The sequence below is a fragment of the Ochotona princeps genome, chromosome 3 (genome assembly GCF_030435755.1).
Source record: "Ochotona princeps isolate mOchPri1 chromosome 3, mOchPri1.hap1, whole genome shotgun sequence".
Taxonomy (NCBI): Eukaryota; Metazoa; Chordata; class Mammalia; order Lagomorpha; family Ochotonidae; genus Ochotona; species Ochotona princeps.
This window is the reverse complement of record NC_080834.1, coordinates 115,094,548-115,100,547: the sequence shown is the minus strand read 5'-3', so window position 1 is coordinate 115,100,547 and position 6,000 is coordinate 115,094,548.

Here is a 6,000-nt window from a genome sequence, read left to right as displayed (position 1 = left end):
AAGCAGGGAACTGGACGGGAAGTGGAGCTGCCGGGATAAGAACCGGCGCCCATATGGGATCCCGGGGCTTTCAAGGTGAGGACTTTAGCCTCTAGGCCACTGTGCCGGGCCCTAGTCTTGTAGCTTTCACAGTTGAGATGTTATGTGATACTAGCAATCTGGCTCTTTCACATGTGATATCTTTCCTAATGCTTTTAAAGATTTATTATTATTATTTTTCTATTTGAAAGTCAGATATACAGAGAGGAGGAGAGACAGAGAGGAAGATCTTCCATCTGCTGATTGACTCCCCAAGTAGCTGCAGTGGCTGGTGCTGAACCCATCTGAGGCCAGGAGCCAGGAGCTTCTTCCAGGTCTCCCGTGCGCAGGGTACAGGGCCCCAAGGCTTCAGACCATCTTCGACTGCTTTCATAGGCTACAAGCAAGGAGCTGGATGGGAAGCAGAGCTGCCAGGGTTAGATCTGGTGGCCACATGGGATCCTGGCACATGCAAGGTGAGGACTTTATTCACTAGGCTACAGTGCAAAGCCCCACATGCTTTTATGTATTATTATACAAGGAGACTTCAAACATTTATGAAAATTGGAATTAAAAGATGTTTATTTTGGTGCAGGGTACGTGGAATCTATGCAAAGATCTTTTTTTTTTTATAATCTATTTTATTGTGTTGTTGTTGACAATCTTTTCATAGTTAATTACAGTTAAAGAAAGAAAAAGAAAAAAAAAAGGTTAAGGGGGGATAGGGAAGTGGGCAATACTATTATGTCCATATTGTTTCCATCTTGTATCTGAGGTAAAGGAGGATACTGAGGGAGAAGCCCCACCCGGTTTCCCTCCCACCCCGAGTCCAGGATGTGGGGCATGCTCTGAGATATGTGCTCGAGTGGTGTTAATAGTTCTCCAGTTATGAATCGCTGCCAGTTTCGCTTGATGAGGTCGTCCACTGATTGATATGGTCCATCATAAAGTCTCCGTTCGCCCCATTTTTCGCTGCCAACATATAGCTGAGGTGGTTGATTGATCTGCTCTGTCTTCTGTCTTTTCTTGATTAGAGTTCTGAGTCCAGCAGTTCGATTGGGGAGATCTCCAAAGAAACTTTGAGGTATTCCCAGACTAGTTTCTTGCATGTTCTAGCAAGCACAGGGCCCGGCACAGTCCATCACCCCGATCAGCTGGTGATTGCAATTGCTGGGTTGGTTCTGTTTTCAGTCCCGAGTTGCACTGGAACCAATGGGTGTTGCAGTCCAGTCTGGTTCTGCCCAGCACGTACTCGGCCCTCACACTAACCAGTGGGAGCTGCAGCCTAGTTGGGGCGACCCACAATAACCCTCACCCGGCCCGCCCCTGGTTTGCCAGTATGTGTAGCAGAAGACCAGTCTGTCCCCCATCCCATTTGGCTCTGGCACTTGTCAATGGGTATTAAAGCTTAGTTCCATCTAACCAACTCAACCATCCAACCCTCACGGGTGTTGTTGAGTGCCTCTCTATCTAGCCATCCCAGCCCCCGTCCTAGTTTTCATGCCCTCCCGCGGGAGTAGTGACCCAAGAAGGGGGAACCCACTTTTTCCCTCCCAGGTCTCTCTGTCCAGGTTTATGCACTCTTTAGGTGGTTCTGTGATTTGACTTGACAGAATTAGTCCCCAGTGCCAGCTTCTGCGGCTATGCCCAAACATCCCTCACCCACTCTAATTTATGCTTGCACCAGCAGGAATAATCAGCCCAGCCTGGCTTTTCCCTGATCTATTCCACATGCAGCGCACAGGTGTTGCAGCCTTGCATAGTCTAGTCTGTCTCTATCCCAGCCCACGCTCTCCGGTGGGAGTAGCTGTCTGGCGAGGGAACCAGCCCCTTAATCCCCCCGCCAGTTCTGTCCCTCCCTCCCTTCCTGGATCTCACGTGTGCTGGTTGGGTGCTGCTGTTAAATCCAGTACAGGCAACCACACCCTGGCATTCCATAATGTGTACTGGTTTTGTCGCGACCAAACCCGGCTCATCCCATACTCTGATCTGGTGATCGGATTTGCCAGTGGGTGATGTGAACTGATTCAGCCTGGTCTGCTCCTGACCCATGCTGAATGTGTGCCAGTGGGAAACTTTCCATGGCCTATTCTGGACTGTTTCCTATCATGCTTCTTGCGCTTACCTGCAGGGACTGTGTCCTGCCAGAGGAGTTGCCCAGGCTCCTCCATCAGAACCCCTCCCAATGGCAGGTTTTGCGCATGCCAGGGGGTCCTTGAGCCAACCCAACTCAGTTCACCTCCTGTCCTAGCAGGAACAGTGGCTTTTCCTGGCTGGCTTTCACCCCATTCTGGTTCTTGTTGTTGGATGTTTCAGCCCGGCCATGGCTCGTCCATACCCACATACAGCTCACGCATGGCTCAGTAGGGGGTTGAGACCCAGCCTAGTCAGTCCCACATCTACCCTCTGGTTCTCCATGACACCAGATGGTGTTGGGGTCTGAACTGGCCTGGTGCATCCAATCCCAGCCCACACTAGTGCCTCGGGTGACTGCAACTGTTTCCTAGATAGAACGCAGCTCCAATTCCAGCACATACGCCCCTTGGTGGGAACCTCAACCTAGTTAGGGTGTCCCGTTACCTCCCCGATTGGGCTTGTTCCTAGCTGTAAATCATGCACCTGCCCGTGGTTGCTCTGAGGACCAGTAGGTGCAAGAGCCTAGCTCGGTATGACCTGTGTTCCATGCTGGTTTCTAGTTTTGCTTGTAAACAAAGGTTTGCTCAGTCCTGCCCAGTACATTACGTTCCATTACCAATTTACACATTTTGGAGCTACTATGCCCTGCTTGTCCGACCCCCAGATCTGGACGGCGTGTTCACCAGCGAGAGCTATGACTCGCCAGGGGAGCTTCCCAAGTACCTCCACTTGATCCACTCCCAAACCCAGTTTACATACATGCCATTGGTTTTTAGGCCAGTGCCCGGTGTACTCTGGCCTCCCATTTGGCCTTGTATGAGCTGGTGAATGTTGCAGCCCAGCCCACCCCACACCCTATTCAGGATGCACATTTGGGTGCTGCTGCCTTGCCCAGTCCAGTCTATGGCGGATCCCTTTACCTGTGATTGATGGCAGGCTCCTTGGTCACACCTAGCTTAGTCCATAACCATCTAAAATTTAGGTTTACCAGTGGGGCCAAGCTTTCTACAGGGTGTGGCCCACACATCCTGCACAGAGTCCACCCCAGGATAAGGTTCTAGAGTGCTAGTTAAAATTATGGACCTGCCTAATGTGACCAGTCTCCTGAACCAACATCATGTCAGGCAAAAAAATATCCTGCTAGACAATCTGGGGGTTATCATCTGCATTATAGGTGTTCAAAGCTCAGCATTATTGAGTGATTAGAAGTTCTCCAAAAGAAGAGTTACTGGCGTTGGGAATCTTTAGGATTGACTCAGAACCCAGAAACAGTGGGGTCACCCTAGAGCTATCTAAGCAGCAATTCGGACATCCATTACCCCAAAGCTTCCCGGCCAGGCGGCCAGCAGGCAAAGCCTGGCACCACATGGTGCACTAGCCACACTGGATGAGGCCAAGGACTCGTTCACTGCCTTGCGGCAGTGTCTTTGGCGTGAGCCCCCAGCATTGGGTCCCACCCGTCAGGGGCACACCCCACAGCCGCCACACTGTGAGGAGCGGCAGTTGCCCCCGAATCCCAAGGCCCGAACCCCTCCCAAACTCACCTAGCTGCCAGATATTAGCAGCTGGGTGGAGCTAGGAATTTTAAGCCTGTTCCCAAGTTCCCTCATGGCGCACTTACCCTGAGGAATGAGCTCTCTTGGGTCCTAGATGAGGCCGAGGACTCGTTCACTGCCTTGCGGCAGTGTCTTTGGCGTGAGCCCCCAGCATTGGGTCCGACCCGGCAGGGGCAACCCCCACTATGCAAAGATCTTTAAGGAATTCCTGAAATGCGTTTTTTCAGAAAAATGTTGTATGTGTCTCAAATTTTTGCACCAAAATAAACTCATCTTTTAATTCCATTTTTTACCATTTTGAAATATTTTTGCATTTTTAATCTCTGAATTCTGAAGCTTCATGATAAATTTGGTTATGTGTTCATTGGGATACTCTTAACTTTGATCTTCAAGTTTTATTCCTCTGTCCAATGAAATTCAAACGTAATGTATTTTTAAAGTTATTTCTCTTTACTTTTTTTTCTGCTTTCAGACACCTAGTATTTGGTTAGTGGTTTTTCTGGGCTAGTCCTTCAAATTTCATCACCTTCCCACTATAGTATTTCCAAGATGGGCATTATTTTCTTTGTTCATGGAAAAAAATGTATGCTTCCGGACCCAATAGTGTTTCTGTACTTTATCCTTTACAATTCTTCTCTGATCCCATTGATAATCACCCCTTTCCAGCCTTTTAAAAGTCAGAATTCCAGAGTGTTCTATCTTTCATTTTGAATTTATCTAAAGACATTTAAAATTTTTAATATTTTAGTTAACTTTAATTTTATTTTTGTATATGTGAGAGAGAGGAAGACAGGCAGAAAGAGATCATCCAAGATGCTGATAGTGTCACCAGCAGTGACTAGGCAAGGCTGAAGTCAAGAGCCCAGGACTCAGTCCAGGCCTTTTGTGCCAATGACAAGCACATCGGTGTCTGAGCCATTATCCTCTGCCTCCCAGGGAATGTATGGGCCGGAAGTGGAGTAGCTGGGACTTGACTCAAGTTCTGGGGTACAGAATGCTCATGTTCCAAGCTGCCTCTTGACTAATGTGCCAAATGTACTGCTTTAGTATCTTCTAGGTACTAAAGAAAGGATAGCTGGGAGCAGTTTTACCCATGAAGTCTACCTTAATTAATATGACATGAGAAATTATGTATTGTATCATATTTTAGTTAGAATATTTTGAATTCTAACATTGTAATATGTAATAATGACCACTTTTGCTTGGTAGACCTGACTGAATTATTTTCAAAGAGCATTTCATCTGAGGTGGGAAGCCTAGTAAAAGTAAAAAGATTATAGTGTCCATAAGAAAAACAAAAAGCAGACCTATGGCAGGTGTCTGTCTCTCTGTGGGTATTTACATAAGGGACTGTTGTCACAGGAAGGAATATTAAGGTACTTACAGGAATGAACGAACCAAGTCTAATAAAAGTGAGTCTAATTTGAAAACATCATTTGATAATGAGGATTGTATTACCTTTTAGACTTTAACAGACATTTTCCAAGAGCTGAACGAACTGCTAAGAAAAATCTGACCTTTGGTAGTTCTGTGAAAACATAGTAAATGAAGAAGAAGGAGGAATTTTATATATGTGTGAAAATGTAGCATATTAATTGTATTTCAGTTCTAGTCATCCTTTGTGCATATATCAGGTTAAGCACAATACCTCTAAGTAGAATTCTATTTAAGCTTTAATAAAGTATTTTAGTTACATTATACAGAAAGTGGCAGAATGCTTACAAAGCTGAATAACAAATTCTCTTTTAAAGCAAGTGCTTTTTTATTGTCATTTTAATACTACTTATTACATTAATAAAGAGATTATAGTCTAAGTGGGCCTCCGATTAGGGTGGAGAGGGGTGGCATGGGGGCTGGGAAGATGGGTGAGACAGATATTTAAGTCTTTCTCCATTGGCGAGGAGGGGAGCAGGGGGAATGCACTGCTCATTGCTTCAAACTACATTAGCACCTGGGGATGGAGACAGTTATCTGATGTCACCTTGGAGAGCCCTGTGTGGGGAAGAATGTTCTAAGGGTGTTATTTGAGTGGTCTCAATTGTTCTGAGACCACTAGCTTTGATGCATCAGAGGTTAGAAATTCTAAGATCTTTTGGCTAATCATGTCTACCTCAGTATGTCCATACATCTACATGCTTGTTGTAGAGCCTGGCCTGGACTATTGCTCAATTAGTCATGTTTTTCATCTTTTGATGAGCTAATTGAAGTTCTGTGTTGAGTCAGATGAGCTAGTGATGTTGTGCTTTTTGTGTATCTGAGAATGCTCTCCATTCTTGCATGGGAATCAGCA